Genomic DNA, 21,811 nt, shown 5'->3' with positions numbered 1-21,811 from the left:
AGAGATAAATAAATTACAGATCTATACAGATCTATACATATGTGCCATGGGGAGGGGAGGAGAGGGGGGATGAAGGAGCAAGTATGACTGGTGTGGAAGGGTGTGGGAGAAGAGGAGAGGAGGGCTCTGTCGGGGAAGGCTTCCTGGAGGAGATATGCCTTCAATAATGCTTTGAAGTGGGGGAGAGCAATTATCAGCTTGCTTCTCAGGGAAGCTCTGAGAAGCTAAATTCAGGCAAGTAAGTCTCTCAAAACTCACCTGGGCTGAGCAGTGGTGACCTGGGAGGGAGTCGAGGGTGAAGACTCAAGTTTACTGCGTGGAAGGAGGCAGTGGTAAACCACTTCCATATTTTTACCAAGAAAACTCTATGGACACATCACCGGAACGATTTTACAGGTGGAGGTCGGGGGTTCCAGCAGAGACATGTCTGTGGATCGATGACTCGACACCGTGAGACAATTCTTTGGGCCCGAGTTAAAATCATCCCCACTTCGATCCTCCTGCTGGGCAGCCGTGAATGGAGGGCACAGAGGGGGTGCGAGGGGGACTTCGAGGGCCCAGAGGCCATGTGTCCCAAAGGTGCCCGCTCCTTCCCGTCTAGAGTTCTGAGGGGATGGAGGCCAGGGGTGCAGCCCAGGGGAGTGCAAAGGAAGAGGGGAGAAGGAAGAGGAAGAGGAGGAGGAAGAGGAGGAGAAGGAGGAAAGGGTGAGGGGAGCCCCCAGAGCAGCAGGCCATCCCCGACCCCTGCTCTCTTCTGGCCCATGGCCTGTGAGAAGCAACATGGCCTAGTGGCTAAACCCTGGGCCTGGGAGCCAGAATAATAATAATGACTGTATTTGTTAAGCGCTTACTACGTGCCAAGCACTGTTCTAAGTGCTGGGAAGATCATGGATTCCAATCCCGACTCCTCCACTCATCTTTCGTGCTGCCTTGGGCGAACCACTTTGCTTTCAGAGAAGCAGCGTGGCTTAGTGGAAAGAGCCCGGACTTGGGGGTCAGAGGTCATGGATTCGAATCCCGGCTCTGCCACTCGTCAGCTGTGTGACCGTGGGCAAGTCACTTCCCTTCTCTGGGCCTCAGTGACCTCATCTGTAAAATGGGGATGAAGACTGCGAGCCTCCCGTGGGACAACCTGATGACCCTGTATCTCCCCCAGCGCTTAGAACAGTGCTCTGCACATTGTAAGCGCTTAACAAATACCAACATTATTATTATTATTCTCCCTCCCTCAGTCCCCTCATCCCTGAAAGGAGGACGAAGACAGGACGAAGACAGGGAGACCCGCCTGGGGACAGGGGCGGCGTCCGACCTCAGCACCTTCTATCCCCCGCCCCCCGGGGCTTAGAAGGGAAGCTGGCGCATTGGAGGCGCTTAATAAATACCATTATTATTATTATTATTATCATCGTTCTGATGAAGGTGATGATTATTTCTCTTCTTCGCCCACTCGCGGCCTCCGCCGGTCGGGCCGAGGCGGGTGCATTTCCCGCAGTCGCCGCTAGGGAGCCCGGCGGCCGGTTCGGCTCCCCGCCCCCCCCCCCCCCACCTCCCCAGCCCCTTTCCTCCCTCCTGCTCCCCCTCCTCCTCCTCCTCCTCCTCCTCTTTTCTTCTTCTTCCTCCTCCTCCTCCTCCTCCCGACCGTCCTCCCGGGCCCGCGGCCGGGAGCTGGGACCCGGACTCCGGCGGCTCGTCCCCGGCGGCTGCTCCCGGTAAGCCCCCCGACCCCCACCCCCCCCAGGACCTGCTAGGGACCCTCGAGGGCCTTCCCCGGCTTTCCCTTCCCCCCACCCCCCTCTTGACCCCTGTCCGGTCCCAACCGGTCCCGTACGTCCCTCTCCCCAAGACCCCGCAGCCGCCCACCCCTCCCCCCCGGCTGGGGGAGGGGGTCCCCGCGCGCCCCCCGCAGAGGCAAGCCCGGAGGGCGCGCAGGGGGAGGCGTGGGGGGGGACACCCACGCCCGGGGGACCGGGAGGGTCCCCTTGGCTAGACCCTCGTCTCCCCCTCCCCCCGACCCTCGTGGCGTGGCCGCCCCGCACATCCCCGCACGCCCACCCGGCCCCGGGCCCCCCCTCTTTTCCTCCCCATTTTCCTCTTCCCTCTGTTGCTTTCCAGCCCTTTGACTTTTTCCATTAAAAAAAAAAATAAAGTTTCAGCCCGAGGAACAGGCCGCCGAGTTAAAAGAGTCATATGGGCTTTTGGGGGTTCTCAGGGGTTTGGGGGTTCTCCGGGGTTTCCAAGAGCTCGCCGGACCCCTGGTCCAGGAAAGAGGTCAGGATAAGGACCCCCAGGGGCACCTGTCCACTGTCCCTCCCTCCGGCCTGAGCCTGGGGGCTGGACTGGCCTTTTCCAGCCTGGGATGGGAGAGGTGGACACCGGGGTCGGGGGTCCAGAGGTCCGGGGGTCCGGCCCACGTGTGGCACCGGACCTGTCGCTTCTCCCTGGGCCCTGCATGCAGGACATGCCCGGAGCACCACCAGGGAGAGGAAGCAGAGGCCTGCTGCCTTGGAAGCCTCTCACCTCCCCAGAGGAACCGGGAGCGGCCTTCCTTGAGGCCCAGGAGGAGTTTTTGTTTAGGTTTGGGGGTGACCCGGAGCAACAGATCCACAATCCCTCCCCGCTTTGGGCCCCGAATGGGTGTGAATCCCAGCAGGAGAGAGAGAGTTGAGATCCGAGGAAGAACTTCCACGCTGGAGAGGTTGTGGAGAATTTTTTTGGAGATTGAAAGGTTTAGAGCCGTGCTCCTGGGAGGCAGGGGAAGGCTGAGGTGACTTCTGGAGGATGTGATGTAGTTGAGTGCCTGCCTTCATCACCCTGACTTGCTCTCCTTACTCACCCTCCCCCACCCCACCCCAAGCCCCTCAGCACTTAAGCCCATATCAGTAATTTATTTATTTATATTAATGTCTGTCTCCTCCTCCAGACTTTAAGCTCATTGTGGCAAAGATTGTGTCTGATATATTGTTGTGTTGTACTCTCCCAAGCGCTTAGTACAGAGCAATGCACACAGTGAGTGCTCAATAAATACAGTTGGTTGATTGATTGATTGGAAGGCAGACTGACCTCCGGCTTTCCCTTTCCCCATTAGGGGAAGTGTGTCAGTAAACTGGGGGTATCACGGTGTAGAACGGACCACCACCAGGTCGGGAATGTTTGGATGTTTTTGACTTTGCCTTTCCTTTTCCATGGACCCATTACTCTTTGTGGCGGCTTGAGGCTCATGCCCAGGGATGAAGAGGACTGGGCAGGGGGGCACCCCGTAATGGTGGATCTTAGTGCCGGATTTTTGCCGGGTTTATCTCACCCCTTCACCCTCCATATGGGACTCTCTTTTCCTTCACTCTAAGGGGGGGTCTATCTCCAGGCACCAGATGGACCTCCCCCCCACCACCCAGCTGGCAGGGGGCAGAGTATAAAAACTCTTCCCCTCTACGAGGGCACCCCCAGAACCAAGCCACCGGCTCAGCCGCCCCCGCCCTCATCAAAGGCAGGGCCCCGGTGCAGTTCAACCTGTTGAACCAGTGTTGCTCTGCCTTGGACCCGGAGGGCTGGGGAGCTCTGGGTTCCAATCCCGGCTTCCCCACAGATCTGTTGTGTTATTCTGGGCCAAGAACTTCCCTCTCAGGATTTGTTTTCCCCTTGGTCTGAAGGGGCATGTGGGCTTACCGGACACTGAATCCTGGAGCCACTCATCTGGCTGTGGTGAGGGGCAAGGGATTCATTGATTGATTCATTCAATTGTATTTATTGAATGCTTACCATATGCAGAGCAATGTACGAAGAGCTAGGAAGAGTACGATATAACAGTGAAGACAAGTGCCCTGCCCACAACGAGTTTACGGTCTAGAGGGAGAGACAGACGTTAATGTAAATAAAGATCTGCGGCCTGACATTGACTGACCAACTGACAGGCCCTTCCCCATTTCATTATCAATCAATCGTATTTATTGAGTATTTACTGTGTGCAGAGCACTGTACTAAGCACTGGGGAAAGTACAGTATAGCAGAGTTGATAGACACGTTCCCTGCCCTCAGTGAGCTCACAGTGTAGAGGAGGAGACAGACATTAATACAAATAAATGTTATAGGTATATACACAAGTCTTGTGGGGCTGAGGGAAGGGTGAATAAAGGAAGCAAATCTGAGCAATGCAGAAGGGAGGAGGAAAAGAGGAAATGAGGACTTAGTCAGGGAGCATCAGTTTCCTCATTTGGGAAACGGGGGTGGTAGGATGATGCCGACAGGTCCCAAGAACGATCAGGAAAGAAGAAAATGAGGGAAACCAAGGAGGCTCCTTTCTTGGATGCTTTTAAGACAAGATCAGCCAGCCCTCTGGGACAGACCTGACCAGAGGCAGGGGGATGGACCAGCTGACCTCTCAAGAAAATTTAGTCAGTGAAATGACATAAATTTTCTTTCTGCATAGGATTCAGGGAGGAGACTTAAGGAGGTCTTTCTGCTGGGAGGAGCCTGGTTCTACCCCCTGTAGCCTCGGTCTGTCCCCATGCCCCGGGGACTCTCAAGCCCAGCAAGCAGAGCGGTAGCAAGCTGGCAGCCGGGGTCAGGTTGGGCTGCTGCCCTGGTGGGAGGGAGCTCAGCGGCTCCAAGCGTCTCTTGTTTGACTTTCTGGCCGCAACAGGTGCCTAGGAGAAGCTCTCCCTTCGGGCTGGGGTTTCTGACCTTTTTTCAAAACTTCCCTGCCATGTCTTGAAGTTTCACCTGCGGTGTTCTCTTCCCTGTCCCTCGTGACCCTCCCCTTAGCGCGGGACTCCCCAGAGGAGAGTGGAGGGAAGAAAAACCACTTCTGCTGTCCCTGTCCCTGTTGGCTGCCCCCTGAAACCAGTGGTCCTGGGCCCCAGGGGACTAGCGGGGCAGCAGACCTCAAGATAGGTTGCTTTTCTCTCTTGTCCGGCAGCCACTGCTACTCCGCTTCTCTCTGGATTCCCTGGAGTTTTTCTGTGCTGGGGCTTCCAGCAAGAGACAGCTGAGCAGTGAGGGCTGGTAGTGCCCTGGTGGCTGGGCTCCTGTGACACTTGGAAGTCCCTGGTTGAGAACCTCTGCCCCGAGGGGCAGGTTGGGCCTCACTCCTCCCCGTCTGGTTTCTTTTTTCCATCCTGAGCCATGGTAAGGCTGAAGGTGAGGTGGGGCCTCAGAGGCGGAACCCCTTGAGGTCTGGGCTCAGCTCTGCCACTTCCCTGCTGGTCAACTTGGAGAGAGTGAAACCTCTCCCTGGCTTAATGGAAAGGGCCCGGATTGGGATTCAGGAGACCTGAGTTCCAATTCTGGTTCCGTCATTTGCCTGCTGCATCTCTCTGCCTCAGTTTCCTCATCTGTAGAATGGGGGATAAATACCTGTCCCTTAGCCTGTGAGCCTCGTATGGAGCAGGGACTGTGGCTGGTCTGATTGTATCAACCCCAGTGCTTGGCACAGTAAGTGCTTAACAAATACCATTATTATTGTTATTATTATGATCCTGTCCCAGGCCCAAAAATCTACAGGAAAAGGAATCATGGGGTTGTCGGGTGAATTGACTCAGTGTGGTGAGAGAGCAGGGAGGGCAGCTGCTGAACCGGGAGAGCTAATAGGAGAAAAAATTCCAGGCTAGAAGTGGAAAGGGATGGTAGGTCTGGGGAGGAGGAAGGTCGGGGAGGAGGGCTGTGAGGGAAAAGACCAAACAGAGTTTGAGTGGGGGAGGGACGAGGGGAATGTGAGGAGGAAAGCGGCAGGATGACTCAGAAGATTCCTACGATGTTAGGAAACAAATCCCTCTCCATTACCTTCTGAGGGTGAGGCACAGACAGCAAAGTGGTGTTAGGAAGAGGGTGATAGGACAGATCCCAGAAGAGACATGACTCCCAGCCTCATCTTCTTTATCATCATCTTCTCCCCCTCCTCCTCCTTGACAATATCGTCATTAGTATTTATGGAGTGTCCACTACGTGCAGAACACCGTACTGGGCTCTTGGACACATACATTAAAAATGAAGACACAGTCTCTGCCCATAAGAGGCTTACACTGTAACTGAGGAGTCAGGCAGAAAAGGTGTCACCCGGAGGGTGGAAACAGCAAAACAACAAAAAAGGATATCCCACGGATAATCAATCAGTGGTATTTATTGAGCAGTTACTATATGCAGAGCACTGTACTAAGTATTTGAGAAAGTGCGATACATCAGAATTAGCAGTCATGTTCCCTGCCCATAAGGAGCTTACAGTCTAGAGGGCATTAAAAGGAAGCAAAAAATCAGTAAATAAGTGAATAAACAGAATAAAGAAATAGATGTTCACCAGAGTGCTAAGGGTGGCCGTTGGGATGGCCTGACCAGGGAGATGGGGTTTAATAAGGGAATGCTTCCTGGAGGAGGGGGTGTGAAAAGCGGGCTCTGTAAGTGGGAAGAAGCTTGGTCTGGTGGCTGTGAGTGGGGAGCTCATTTTGGGCAGGGGAAAGGCGGGATGAGGCATGGACTCCTTTGGGGGAGAGGGAGGGTAACCCTTGGGGAAGGAGAGCCTGAAAGGTTGGGACAGGCATCGGCAGTAGCATACAGTTGATAAGGAATGTCAGGAGTTTTCCTTGGAGTTTCATCCTGGTCCTCAGAGTGGAAGGGGAATGCAGGTTCAGCATCTGATAGATGGAAGGGGGAGAGAGGGATGAGTTTCTTTTCCATCTGGATCTGGAGGAGCTCCTTCTGGGTCCTCAGTAGAACCAAATGGAAACTCCTCACCATGGTCTTCAAGGGGCTCGATCACCTTACCCCCTCCTACCTTACCTCGCTGCTCTCTTACTACAACCCAGCCTGCACACTTCGTTACTCTAATGGCAGCTTACTCACTGCACCACAATCTCGTCTATCTCACCGCCAATTTCTCACCCACGTCCTGCCTCTGGTCTGGAACTCTCCCCTTGATATCTGACGGATGATTGCTCTCCCCATCTTCAAAGCCTTATTGAAAGCACATCTCCTCCAAGAGGCCTTCCCTGACTAAGCCCTCATTTCTTCTTCTTTAACTCCCTTCTGTGTCACCCTGATTTGCTCCTTTTTTTCACCCTTCCCTCAGCCCCACAGCACTTCAGTACTTTTGTCCACATTCATAATTCATTTATAGTAATATTTGTCTCCCCCTCTAGACTGAAGCTAATTGTGAGGAGGGAACGTGTCTGCCAACCCTCTTATATTGTTATAGTGTACTCTCCCAAGCGTGTGGTACAGTGCTCTGCACATAGATAGCACTTAATAAATGCAATTGATTGGCTGATTGATTGATTGATTAAGTGGGAAGCCTGACCTAGGAGATCTGGAAACAGCAGTAGGGCCAGTGTGGTGACTCTGGGACCCAGAGCCCAGCTGCAAGCAAAAGTAAAGGCTGCGAGGGGATTAATCAGAGCTCGCCAGTGACTTTCAGATTCTCCCCAGTCTCTCTCCTTCCTATGTTTCTGTTGTCTTCACCTGCTACTCTCCAGCTCATAATCTTCGCTTCTCCCAAGTTCACCTCTTTACTGTACCTCATCTCTCAGTCTCCCACCTCCAGCCCGTTGCTCAGGTCCTCCTCCTCCACCTTTCCTCCACTTACCTGGCCATAACTCTTCTTGCTTCCAGTCTTCCTAAAATCTCACTTCCTCTAGGAAGCCTTTCTTGACTGCAGGTCAGGTTACCATCAGCCACCCCTAGTTCTATAGTTCTCATAATCCCTCCTACTTCTGCATATAGCTGTGCACTCAGTAAACGCTCAATAAATACAATTGAATGTAGCCATTCGTGTACTCTACTTTTTATGACATTTTTTAAGCGCTTACTTTGTGCCAGGCACTTTACTAAGTGCTGGGGCAGATATAAGATAGTCACGTTGGACACAGGCTCACAGGCTTAATCCCCATTTTATAGATAGGGCTCACAGGCTTAGTCCCCATTTTATAGGTGAAGTAACTGAGGCACAGAGAAGTGAAGAGACTTGCTCAAGGTCACACAGCAGACCAATCAATCAGGCATATTTATTGAGTGCTTACTCTGTGTGCAGAACACTGTACAACTGGCAGAACTGGGACTAGAACCAGGTCTTCAGACTCCAGTCCCGTGGTCTTTCCACTAGACCACGCTGCTTCTTTTAATCACTCCCTTTATTCGTCTTTCCTTTCTCTGGCTCCTACTTATACGTCTCCTGCTCTTACCATTTCCTTCCTCCCTTTCACACTCTTTGTAAATACTTGTACACGTGGTATTTAGCTGTGTTTTATCTGTCTCCCATTAGATTGTGAGCCCCTAAAGGCAGGGACTGTGACTTCTACTCTTGAACTCTGACAGGTGCTTGGTACCACAACATTAAGTGAAAAGTGTACTAAGCACCACACATGGCAGACTCTCAGTAGATACCGTTGGCGATGAGAAGGTGGAGGAAAAGGGTGACCTACTGTTCTCCATATCCACAAAGATGGAATAGGGTGGGGTTAGGTACAGGTCAATTTGGATGGACACGGTCCCTGTCTTGCATGGTGCTCTCAGTATGAATAGGAGGGACAACAGATATTGAATCCCCATTTTACAGTTGAGAAAACCAAGGCCCAGGTCACACAGCAAGCAGTTGGCAGAGTCAGGATTAGAACCCAGGTCCTCTGACTCCAAGGCCTGTAATCTTTCCACTAGGCTATGCTGATTCACAGGAATGCCATGAGAAAATGAGTAAAAGCACTTTGGAAAAATAAAAGCCCTTTACAAATTCTGGGTATCATTTTATTTGTATGAAGAGATGTGGGACATCGGAGACTATTCGGTGAGAAGAAAACAGTAGTAGGGAAATGTATGCACTGTATTTAGCCTGATTGTTTCTAGGGGCATTCTTTCATTGGTGATTAAGGCAAGTGAAATGTAAGAAAACTTCATGTAACCCTGAATTTATACTCTTGGAAAACATCAAAAATTATAAAACTATCCTATGAGAGTCATTGAGTCAGTAATAATAAGGGTTTAGGTTCTTTGGGGTTTCAAATTTTTAGCATGTATTTAAAAAACACATTTTGAGGAGTATTTATGAAGGCAGCCTGGCTTAGTGGAAAGAACATGGGTCACGAATTAGGAGACCCAGGTTTTAGTTGCCAGCCTAGCCACTGGCCTGCTGAGTGACTTGGGGCAAGTCTCTTAACTGTCCGTGCCTCAGTTTCATCATCTATAAAATGGGAAGTAGATACCTACTCTCCTCGTTTGGAACAGAATGTGTATCTGATCTGATGATATTGAATCAACTTCAGCACTTAGCAGATAGGAATTATTCACTAAATGCCATTATCATTATAAGAATACAGATGTGAAATAGATAATTTATCTGTATATATCTCTGTGCAGAGCTTCATTTATTCGTGCAACTCTGTATTTTCCCTCCGTTGGGTATTTGTATTGATGTGTGTATCTCCGTCTCTTGTGTGGGTGTATTTATCCAAAGAGAGATAATAGAGCTGAAGAGTTTTGACAGGAATTTGAGCTTAGACATAAAATTTGTGTTTGAAAGTTTCGTGTGTGCGTGTGTGCGTGCATGCGCACATGCCTTACTCCTAACATTTCTAGTTATCTCTTGCTCCGTTCGTTCTTTAATTCTGAGCAGGGATAAGGAATTTCTAGACCCTCCCTGACTCTGGCATCCGTGACCCCACCTCCCTCCTGTTTGGCCCAACAAGAAAAATTTAGCCAATGGACCCTTTGTGAAGTCCACCTGAAGGGCCAAAGCTTCCTCCCTGAGGTGGAACTGGCTTTCTTCTGGAGGGCTCTGCACCAACAGGAACTGTTAATTAAGGATGCTCCGTCCCCTCCAGAAACAGAGGGGCCTCAGTAAGTAGCCGCTTCCTCCTGGGGCCTCAGCTCCAGTTTGGGGGACAGGAGCCTATGCCTCTTTGGGACTGGTCCTGAGAGGGGAAGGGGCAGGCAGATATAGCTGGGAACCGGAAAAGGGCCAGAAGAAGAGGTAAGATGCTGGCTTTCCTTTTAGCCATCTTTGCCAGGCTCCAGAAATGGATGGAAGGTTCCTCTTGCCCTGGACCTGGGAGCCAAGCTAGGACCAGCTGTACCCTTGGCTGTCCAGACAGATGGGGAGTTCAGTCCATATTTCTCCATTCCTCAAGAACCTTCAGTGGTTGCCCATTCAGCTCCACATCAAACAGAACCCCCTTTCCATCAGGTTTATAGCACTCAATCAGCTTGCCCCTTCCTACCTCACCTCGCTGCTCTCCTACTACCTGTACCTCGATCTCCTACCTCGCTGCCTGTCTCTCACCTACATCCTGCCTCTGGTCTGGGATGCCCTTCTTCCTCCTATCCAACAGACAATCACTCTCCCCCCAATTCAAGGCATTATTGAAGGCCCATCTCCTCCAAGAGGCCTTCCCTGATTAAGCCCTCATTTCCTCTTCTCCCACTCCCTTCTGCTTCACCCCTGCACTTCTATTTGCTCCCCTTTCTCACCCTTCTCCACCCCACAGCACTTACGAACATAGCAGCATGGCATAGTGGATAGAGCACGGGCCTGGGAGTCAGAAAATCACGGTTTCTAATCCCGGCTTCACCCCTTGTCTGCTGTTTGACCTTGGACAAGTCACTTCACTTCTCTGGGCCTCAGTTACCTCATTTGTAAAATGGGGATTGAGACTGTGAGCTCCATGTGGAACAGGGACTGGGTCCAATCCAATTTGCTCATATCCACCCCAACTCTTAGTACAGTGCCTGGCACATAGTAAGTGCTCAACAAATACCATAATAATAACAAGTATTATTATTTATATTAATTTCAGTCTGCCCCTCTAGACTGTAGGCTTATTGTGAATGTGTCTACCAACTCTGTTGTGTTGTACTCTCCCAAGCGATCGTACAGAGCTCTGCACACAGTAAGCTCTCAGTAAATACGATTAAGTGGGAGGGGCCCCGGGGCCCCAGGGGGTACTTGGAGCTGTGTGCTGGCAGTGATGGGGTTTGCGTGAGGCTGTGTGGCCACCAGACACGGTCTCTGTCACTGTCGCAGCAGCAGCAGGTCCGACTCAGCAGAGGGCAACCCCTTCTCCCCTATCCCTCTAGACTCTAAGCTCATTGTGGGAAAGGAATGTGTCTGCCAACTCTGTTATGTCGTACTCTCCCAAGCACTTAGTACAGGGTTCTGCATACAGTAAGTGCTCAGTAAATACCACTGATTGATTTTCTCTCTTTTCCTTCCTCTCCTTCTTTGCCCCACCCTCTATACCTTTTAGTGCGTCTATTTTTTTTTTATGGTATTTGTTAAGTGCTTACCATATGCCAGGCACTGTACGAAGTGCTGGGGTAGGTACAAGCTAATCAGGTAGGACACAGTCCGTGCCCTGAATGGGGCTCCCACTCTTAAATTCCCATTTTACAGATGACGTAACTGAGATATGAAGAAGTTAAGTGACTAGCCTAAGGTCACACAAAAGACAAGTGGCAGACCTGGGATTAGAACCCAGGTCCTGTGACTCCCAGGCCCAATCAATCAGTCATATTTATTGAACACTTATACTGTGTGCAGCGCACTGTACTAAGCCTTGGGGAGAGTACAGTATAACAGAGTCGATGGGCACACTCCCTGCTCATAAGCTTACATTGTAGAGGGGGAGACAGACATTAATGTAAATAAATCCATTATGGATATGGACATAAATGCCCTGGGGCTGCGGGAGAGATGAATAAAAGGTGCAAATCAGGGTGACGCAGAAAGGAGTGATAGAAGAAGAAATGAGGGTTTAATCAGGGAAGGCGTCTTGGAGGAGATGAGCTTTCCACTAAGCCATGCTGTTTCGCTCTTAGTGTCTCTGTGCCTCAGTTACCTCATCTGTAAAACTGGGAATTCAGACAGTGAGCCCTCTATGGGACCGAATCTGAGTCCAACCTCAATGATTGTCTTGTATCTATCCCAGAGTTTAGTACAGTGCCGGGCATATATTTAAGTGCTTACTAAATAACGTAGTTTGAAGATGATCCTTCCAAATTCTGTTGCTCGGAATGGATTGTCCTCATTCTCACCCTCCACCCTACCCAATCAGATAGATCCACAAACACAACCCTCAAAGTCAAACCCTCTAAGGTATTGTACATTCTAGGCTAAACTTGTCCCTGATGAATCGAGGCTCCTTTAGGCACCCGCAAAGATCGGCGTGGATTTCCCCCGGCAGCCACGTTAGATGGAAGGAATGGATCCAGTTCAGTTGCTGGGGAAATCCACGTCTCTCTTTGCAAGAATCCCAGGCGATTCTGAATTAATCGGGTCCCAGGCCTGGTCTTAAGGAGCCATTTTATTCCCTTGGGAGAGGTGACTCTGGTTTTCTTTTGCCTACCCAGGAACCCACCCCCTGCACCAGCATAGCTAATCCAAATTGTACCGTCACCGCTGAGGTCATGATTTGTTCCAGGGAGTTTTAAAGGGGAGGAAACAACAACAACAACAACAAAAAAAACCCATCCCTCGGTTTCCAAGCAATATGGAACAGTTCCTGGATTTCAGAAAAGTGGGCAGAAGGAGCTGAGCCTAACCTGAGCCAGAAACCCAGGCCTGACTTTCAGATGAGCATCTGATTAAGGCCCTGTCACGGCTGAGCCGAAAACGGTAACGAGTTTAAAGAACCACGTGGTGCCCTCTGTAGCCAGGGTGATGGCAAATTGAATTGGGGAAAAAGGAACAGTTCAGAAAACAGCTCACAGTCCTTCCCCTCACTCTCCCCCACTCTCCCCTTGCCCCCAGCTCATCAGTGAACCATCCTGTTCTGTGAGGTTTCATAAATCAACCTTCAAGCCTGGGCTTTTCTGTCTTGCTCTGTTTTGTTCTCCAACCCCAAAGGGGTCTAGATGCAGTCTCCCGGAGACAAGGAGGAAGACCCTCCCTGGCCTCAGCGGCACCAGTGACATCTGGGGAAGGAATGGAGAGGCTGAGAGGTGATTTAAACCCCTTGGCAAGTTCCTCTTTCCTGTCCTGATGTGGGTTTCAGTGTGTCAGAACAGGAAAAGGGCTTGCACATTTGCCCATTTCTGCTGAGGGAGAGGGTTGGGTCGATCGGAGGTCCTGCCCTGAAGAGGAGGAGAGGGCAAATAAGGAGAAGAGCAAGGGACAAGAAAGCCAAGATTGAAAGTGTAGTTAGTTGTGGTTTTTATTAAGTGCTATTTGCCAAGTGCTGTGCTAAACGAGGGGATTCATACAAGCTCATCAGGTTGGACACAGGTCCTGTCCCGCATAGGACTTAGCATCTAAGGGGGAGGGAGAGCGGGTTTTTTATCTCCATTTTACAGATGAGGAAACTGAGACTCAGAGAGGTTAAGTCACTTGTCCAAGGTTGCCCAGCAGGCCAGTGGTGGAGCTGGGATGAGAACTCTGGGTCTTCTTATAGGAAGGGAGCATTTCACTTCTTTGCTTTGTACTTTCCCATCACTTAGAACAGTACATTGCTCATAGTGGGTGCTCAGTTTATCAATTGATGGTATTTATTGAGCACTTACTATGTGCACAGCACTGTACTAAGCTCTTGGGAGCGTACAATACAACAGAGCTAGCAAACGCATTCCCTGCGTACAATGAGCTATTACTTGTGCTGTCAAGTCATTTCCGACCCATAGCGACCCCATGGTCAAATCTCTCCCAGAACGCCCCACTCTCCATCTGCAATCGTTCTGGTCGTGTATCCACAGAGTTTTCATGGTAAAAATCTGGAAGTTGTTTACCATTGCCTTCTTTGGCGCAATAAACTTCAGTCTCAGCCCTTGACTCTCTCCCATGCGCTGCTGCCCAGCACAGGGGAATTTTGACTTGTAGTAGATGGCCTGCCACTGGCTAGCCATTGCCCAAGCTAGGATTGGAATAGATATGCTTCTGTTTGACTCTCCCTCCCGTACCCGAGACTGGTAGAGTATGGGAAACTCTCCAGGTGCAATCCCCAGAGGAGAAGCTACTACCATTATCGCTAGTATTACTCTTCTATGCCTCATTCCCAATCCCATACTCTTTCCACTAGGCCATGTTGCCATCTAAATTTGTGTTTTGGAGGGAGATTGATGAGTAAGAGAAGTTAAAAATGGACCCAGATACCTGGAGATCTAAGTATGTCCAGAAAAGAGAATCAGGCACCACCACTGTCTTAAACACAACTCTCCCTGTTTTAAAAAATGGTATTTCTTAAGTGCGTACTCTGATGATAATAACGATACTAATAACAACAGTATTTAAGTGCCTACTGTGTGCTAAGCAGTGTGCTAAGTGTAGAGGAAGCTACAAGTTAAACAGATCAGACACAGTTCCTGTCCCTCGTGGAGCTCACAGGCTAGAGGATAGGGAGAATGGGTATTGAATCCCCATTTTACAGATGAAGAAACTGAGGCAAAGAGAAGCGAAGTGCCTTGCCCAAGTTCACACAGCAGACAAGGGGTGGAAACGGGATTAGAACCCAGTTGATCTGCCTCCCAGGCCCAGGCTTTTTCCCTCTGGGCCATGCTGCTTCTCCAAGTTCACCTAAAGTTGGGAAGTCCCCTAGAATTGAAAAGGTGGCCTGGGTGATGTGGATGTTTTCCACCCAAGAGCTCAGAGGAATAAAGAGGCATTGTTAGGCACTTTATCTTATATGGAGCATCTGCTGCAATTAATTGGACTTGCTAATGGCAACAGTGTTTTGGAGGAAATCAACCACTGTATAAAATTGTACTGTCCCAAGTGCTAGTACAGTGCTCAGCTCACAGTAAGCGCTCAATAAATACCCTTGCTTGAGTGATCGAAGAAGCCGGCGAACGATTGGTGAAAATAGATTTGGGGAATGAAGACTGAGCCCCATGGGGGACATGAACTGTATCCGACCAGAATAGCTTGTATCTACCCCAGTGCTTAGTACAGTGCCTGGCACACAGTAAGCGCTTAGCAAAGTCCATAAAAAAAATACCCTAGGCGAGGCACCCAGCATCTTCTCAAAGAGGGAATGGGAGGGGTGGGAGGGGATACCACTATGTTTGGATATCCTGATATCTGAATACTTTAGCACTTTAGGGGCAGGTCACTCTCATGAAGTTTGGAAGGGTGTCTGTAGGAAGAAGGCAGGCCGGGCTGGGAGACATTGTGGTTTTCCTGTGGACAAGCTTGAAGACCAGGTGGGAAAAAGGGGCAAGGAAAGAAAGATGGTCAATCAATCAGTGGTATTTATGGAATGCTTATTATGCACAAAATGTGTGGGAGAGTTTACAATCTAAATAGAGGATAGAGGGCTAAGGAATCATTGGTGTCCGTTGATAGTTTCCAACTTGGGATCCCTTACCAAGTAAGGGTCCCGACCCTGCTGTGTCCTTAGGTTATAGTGGAAGAAGACTGGCTTCAGGATTCCACTTTACTCGACTCTCCCACATAGTGGTTTGATGATAAGTAGACAAGGGCTTGGGTGGTGTGTTATTAAAGTGGTGTGTTTGAGCACTCTCTCTAGAAGCCAGGCGGGGGAGAAGAGCTGTGGTTTCCTTAGCTTGGTTATTCTAGGGAAGACACCAGTCGTCTCTGGAAACAGTCTTTGGGGCTCTGACTTGGGGATTGGATTTTTGTAGAACCTCATGATATGGGAAAGATATTGAAGCAACGTGGCCTAATGGATAGAGCATGGGCCTAGGAGTCAGAAGGAGCTGGGATCTAATCCCGACTCTGCCACTTGTCTGCTGTGGGACCTTGGGCAAGTCAGTTAGCTTCTTGGTGCCTCAGCTACCTCATCTGTAAAATGGGGATTCAGACTGTAGGCCCCATGTGAGACAGGGACTGTGTCAATCCTGATTAGCTTGTATCTACCTCAGTGATAGAACAGTGCTTGACACATAATAAGCGCTTAACAAAAACCCGAGTTGATGGGAATTAACAGGTTAGATTTGAAGATGTCACCGTGACTGATATTTTTCAATACAAATTTCTATATCAATGTTATATCTACCACTGGTACAATGCTTTATACCTTTGCCATTCTTTGCTGTTTTACTGTTTTAATACCATAGAGCTGCAAAGCCACCAAGGAACATAGATTACAGGATGTTACAGTACAGTTAAGCTGAGGCCGAGGCTGGAAAGTATAGCAGCGTCACACCTCGACCAGTGACGTGCATGCACTCAAATGTTTATTTATACATTGGATCTTCATGTGCCAACTTGTGGACTGGGTTCCAGAACAGACCTGTGCTGTAGCAAGAACATTCCCTAATACTTCCATAGTGTTCTATCTGAATCGTGTAATGAAAACACATTCATTGGCATATGATTGCCACCAGACTGTATTTTCAAGTGACACCCAAGATGGCAGTGCCCAAAATGATGATGAGGTCTAAGGTCCCATCAATCATAGTTGGGCATGGCCCTTAGTTTGGAGTTGCCTGGACAGTGGATATTCAGGGCAGCGGGACTTCGGAAGAGGAATAGGAGAAGGTTGGGGAATGATGTCCTAAGTGATGGTGGGTGGGACGAAGGGACAGGGAGAGTGGAAAAAATGAGACGCCAACCAGTCCCCTCAGTTTCCACATCTGCAAAATGTGGGTAATAATACCAACCTCTCCCTACGTCACAGGGATGTCGTGCAGATAAAATTAGATCATTGACGGGGAAAGTGCTATGGAAAAATAAAACACCCTACACAGAGCAAGGTGTCATTATTGGTCCCTGGCCAGAGGGAAATCTGTTTGGAGGTAGAATGTCTGGGAGGGAAAAATGCAGTGGTCTGCTCCCATCTGATCAGGAGAGGTTCTTTAATCAGGCTCTCACAGGGTTTGAAGGGTTATTATGTGTAGGCGGAGGCCAGCTGGTCTCCATCTCATCAGACTGAACAAGAGGAAATGGGCTTAAACCACAGCAGGAGAAACTTTAAGAATGAGCCTGAAAGGGTTTGGTTTGCCCCATAAAAATCTGTCCCCTGAGCAATTTTTTATTTTGTACTGGAAAACTTGTTCCAGATTAGGGTGGGGGTAGCACTTTCCCCGAAGTAACGCCCCTTTCGAAGGCTGTTCCCCCACAAATATTTGTTTGGAGTAAACTGTATCACGGATGTTTCTACCGCTGGTTGCACCTTTTACAGAATACCTGCTGGGCAGGACTCCACCTGTCAGAGAACCCGCTGCCCCAAAGGCATTTTAGAGCCTTTGCACTGACCCTACTGCCAGTGGTGGCCAAGAGCCATGTGGGCCCAGGAGAGCGCTTTCTGACCTTGGAGTTCAGTAGCCCTGGGATGCTGTGGAGGTGGAGCTGAAGGAGGTTCGGGAGGCCTTTCCCTCGAGATCTGTCAGAGCAGGATTGGTCTGAGATGCCGGAGAACACTTGGATGGGAGCGCTGGACTGGAGCTGGGGAAGCTGACCTTACGGGTTGCCTCTTCTGCCTCTTCCCTCCACCCCAGGCCGCTCTCACCTGACGGGGTCAGAGCCGAGCTTCTCCTCTGGACTGTAAGCTCAGTGAGGGCCAGGAACCGATCTACCAACTCTGTTATATTGGACTCTCCCAAGTGCTTAGTACAGTGTGCTGCACTCACTAAGTCCTCAATAAATACGACTGCTTGAGTGATTGATTGAATCCACAAAATGGAGAGAGTCACCCCAGCTAGGGGAAGCAGTGAGGCCTAGTGGAAAGAGCCTGGGCCTGGGAGTCAGAGGACCTGGGTTCAGAACCTCCCTCCACCACTTGCCTCCTGTGTCAAGTCACTTCACTTCTCTGGGGACCTCAGTGACCTCATCTGTAAAACGGGGATCAAATCCTCCTCTCTCTGATTTAGACTGTGAGCCTCATGTGGAATGGGGACTGTTACCAACCTAATTATCTTTTATCTATCTCAGTGCTCATTGCAGTTCCTGGCATCTAGTAAGCATTTAACAAGTGCCATAAAAAAAAAGGCCATATATCTTCCCCACCACCTAAGCATTTAAATTCCCACAGCCCCTGCAGCAATTAATCTATATATTTTATAAACTATATTACCTATTTTAATTTTCTGTCTCCCCTGCTAGACTGTAAACTCCTTGAGGGCAGTGATTTGCCTATTTTGTACTGCAGCAGATGTTGAATTGCTTATTGGCCTGGAATCACCCCCAGAGCCAATCTCCCCTTGAGAAGAATGTAGAATAGAAGATGCCTCATCTTGCTGAATTTTGTTTCTGGCGATGTGGGGCAGGGATGGGCAGGGGAAGGATGGAGAAGTGGGAGGGTTTTAAGTTCCTTTAAAGCCTGAATCCCAACCAGTCGTATTTATTGAATGCTTACTCTGGGTGGAGCACCAAACTAAGGACTTGGGAGTGTGTGGTATCAATCGATTGATCATATTTTTGGAGCGCTTAACTGTGGGCAGAGCACTGTACTAAGTACTTGGGAGAATATAATATAACAGAGTTTCTAGACACGTTCCCTGCTCACAGTGATCTCAGTCTAGAGGGGAAGACAAGACATTAATATAAATAAATAGATTGCAGACATGGACATAAGTGCTATGGGACTGAGGAAGAGTTGAATAAAGGGCGATGTAGATGGGAATGGGAGAAGAGGAAATGAAGGCTTAGTCGGGGAAGGCCTTTTGGAGGACATGTGCCTTCACTTAGGGTTTGAAAGTGGGGAGAGTAATTGTCTGTTGGATTTGAAGAGGGAGGGCGTTCCAGGCCAGCGACAGAACATGGGCGAGAGGTCAGCGGCCAGATAGACATAATCCCTGTCCAGAAGGAGTTTACATTCTAGTTGGGGAAACAGACACTAAAATCAGTTATAGATTGGGGGAAGCAACAGAGCATAAAGATATTACATAAATGCTGTGAGGGGAGGGAGACAGACATGGAAGTGCTTAGGGATCACCATCCAGACCTCAGACTTGGGGCTCTGGCTGCTGCTGCTGAAACATTATTCTTCCAGAGGTCCTGAAAAAAATCGGCATCTGTTTTGGGAAGGCAGAGCCACAAATGTTGCCTGTTTCCTGGAGACTCAGATTAGCCTCACAAATGTTCCAAGTTTTGTGGCTGGCTTGTTCCTGGGTCTGTCTCAATAATATTAACAACAACAGCAACAATAATAAAAATAATAATAATGATACATGTTATTTTCCCAAGGCCACACAACAGATAAGTGGCAGAACTGAGGTTAGAACCCAGGTCTGGACCTGGGCTCTTTTCACTAGGCCCTGCTGCCACTCTGCTTCTCTGTCTTCCTCTATCCTCCCCCCCCACCAGCCTTTGCTTCATCCGCCAACATTAATCCCCTCTGCATGTCCAGGCCCCAGCACACATCTGTTGCCACCCACCTGCTCTGCCACTCTCAGACCCCTTTCCTCCCGGTCTTCCTAACCCTTGCCAAGTCACCCTCTCTACCCATTACAGGCTTCTCCCTGTCCTCCTCCCTCCCTGCCCAGTTCTCATGCACCGTAGAGGCTCTCCAGCCTGTGACTGAAGACCTGGGGTTTGGGGAAGAGTCTTCAGAGATTTAAAAACACCCCTCCTCTTGGTAGGGGAGGGACTGTCAAACAATTCCTTCCTTGCTAGGTAGGTCTGGGAGATCCCAGTTCCTCTCCCAGTGCCTTATGGTCCCTGTTGGAAACTTACCAACATTCCTTGCTGCTTCCTACCTCTCACTGACGTCCTCTCCACGGACAATTTCAGAGAAGTAAACATAGTAAATACGGTCGTTAGAGTTGATTGAGTGTCAACTCTGTGCAGAACACTGCATTAAGCATTTGGGGGAATGCACTAGAGTTAGTCCTGATCCCTGCCCTCAAGGAGCTTACAGTCTAGTGGAGGAGACAGGCAATCCATCAATCAGTAGCATTTATTGAGCGCTTACTGTGTAAAGAGCACTGCACTAAACTCTGGGACGAGCGGCTAGTGAGGAACAAGGAACACTTGTTCTCCTAGCCTGGGCAGCTCTTACTAGAGGAGGATTAGAGAGCTATGTGGGCCCACTATAGGCAGCAGGTTTGGTGTCTCGAGGGCTGGGTTGGCTTCAGATGTCAGGGGAAAAATTCCCTGCTCCTTCCTGTTCTATTTGTCTTTGTATTAAACCACGTGTGTTATGCTGGGCACACGAAACATAACAATGTCACCTTCATTCATTCATTCATTCATTCATTCAACCATATCTATTGTGCTCATACTGTGTGCAGAGCACTGTACTAAGCACTTGGGAGAGTACAGTTTAACAATAAACAGACACAGTCCCTGCCCACAACAAGCCTACAGTCTAGAGGGGGGAGACAGATATTAATAAAAATAAATAAATTACAGATATGTGCGTAAGTGCTGAGGGGCTAGGAAGGGAGGCGTAAGTGCTGTGGGGCTAGGAAGGGGGGATGAATGAAGGGAGTGAGTCAGGATGATGCAGAAGGGAGCGGGAGAAGAGGGAAGGAGGGCTTAGTGAGGGAAGGTCTTTTGGAGGAGATGCTCCTTCTATAAGGCTTTGAGGGGGAGAGAAACCTGTTCACCGAAACCAGGATCATTTCTCTGGGACACCCCGACACCCCCAGCCTGCTCCAGGTCTAGTGTGTTTCCCTCCCGGGTCCTTGTTCACTCACGGACTCAGAGAGAGGCAGGGAATTTACAAATTTTTCAAGTGGCCACTGGCCTGTCCCACCTTGCCTAACGTTCCCTCAGATGGCTGCCTCACTGGTTGAGGTGGCTTACCGGGCCTGGTGTTCGGGTTGGGGTTTGCCAACACTTTCTTGGCTGCTTCCTCAGAGCTCTCCCATTACCAGGAGGTTGCGATAGATGTAAGTGTGTGTGTCTGTGTTTATGTGTGATCCCATTGGGATTGTCAGGGGGTTCTCTGGGAAAGGTGACAGTGGTCATGAAGTGGAGGCCGACCCTTATCTCCTCAGTGACCGACTACCCAAGCCTGACCAGGCAGCCAGCCAGCCCTGGCAACTTTTATAGTTTGGGATGCTAAACCAGATCTGCAGATTGGGATTAAGGATTGTTGTGAAAACACTGAGTAGGGCGCAGTCTGGAGACAGTTAGATTAAATACAAATAAATAAGTAAGTACCTGCATACATGCCGTCAGATCCCAGAGCAATCCGAGGCCTGAATTATTCAGAGGGCTTGGCCTGTCTGCTCGAGGAGAGGGAAGAGGAGTCCGAGGTTTCTGGGGCTCCCGCAGCTGCTCCTGCAGATTCTCTCATATCTGACTGGCAGAGTCCCATCCAGGCAGGCGGAGGGTGAGGGCAGGGCCGGACTGGGTGAGGGTTAAGGTGGGGAGCTTTAACCAGTCAGGAGCATGTGTCAAGTGCCTTTGAGCTGCTCCAGCGGTGCGATATCTCTGGTCACTTCCCCAGCCAAAGTTCATTCACTGTGGATGTTTCCCCTCCAGGACCCATGTCATCTACTTTATCTATAATCAATCAGTCAATCAGTGGTATTTATTGAGCATTTACTGGTTGCAGAGCACCGTACTAAGCGCTTGAGAGAGTACACTATAACAGAGTTAGTTGACATGTTCTACTCTGCCTTGTTCCTCTCCAGTCAGGGGACCAGCCTGTCCTTCGAAGGTCAAGGGGGCTACCAAACTGAGTGGGCTGGTGTCAGTTAAGGGGTCTACTAAATCAGCTAGGCTAGGCTGTTGCCTGAGGTTATAATCACCATTATTAATAATATTAATAATAATAATGTGACATATTATCAATAGCAAAACAATAATGATAATGCTATTTTAAAAGTCTTTGCCAAGCACTCTACTAAGTACCGAGGTAGATACGAGATAATATTAGGTGGCGGGCTTCCCATTGGTTTTGATACCAGAGAAATAGTGTGGCATAGTGTAAACACGGGCCTGGGAATCAGAAAATTTATGTTTTAATCCCAGCTCTACAATCTCAATCTGAGTCCCACA

At 49.6% G+C, this 21,811-nt stretch overlaps 1 protein-coding gene across 1 annotated transcript in view; it reads left to right on the top strand.

Moving 5' to 3' along the window:
* Positions 1 to 1,594: 1,594 nt before the first annotated feature.
* CUEDC1 (CUE domain containing 1) overlaps positions 1,595 to 21,811 on the top strand; it is a 74,564-nt gene continuing 54,347 nt past the window's right edge. Inside the window, exon 1 of the mRNA XM_029082251.2 lies at positions 1,595 to 1,709. The gene's annotated coding sequence lies outside the window, so the exon portion shown is untranslated. The remainder of the gene's footprint in view (positions 1,710 to 21,811) is intronic.

Source organism: Ornithorhynchus anatinus, chromosome 17, assembly GCF_004115215.2.
Source record: "Ornithorhynchus anatinus isolate Pmale09 chromosome 17, mOrnAna1.pri.v4, whole genome shotgun sequence".
In the NCBI taxonomy this organism is placed as follows: Eukaryota; Metazoa; Chordata; class Mammalia; order Monotremata; family Ornithorhynchidae; genus Ornithorhynchus; species Ornithorhynchus anatinus.
This window is presented reverse-complemented; position numbering and strand designations above follow the sequence as displayed.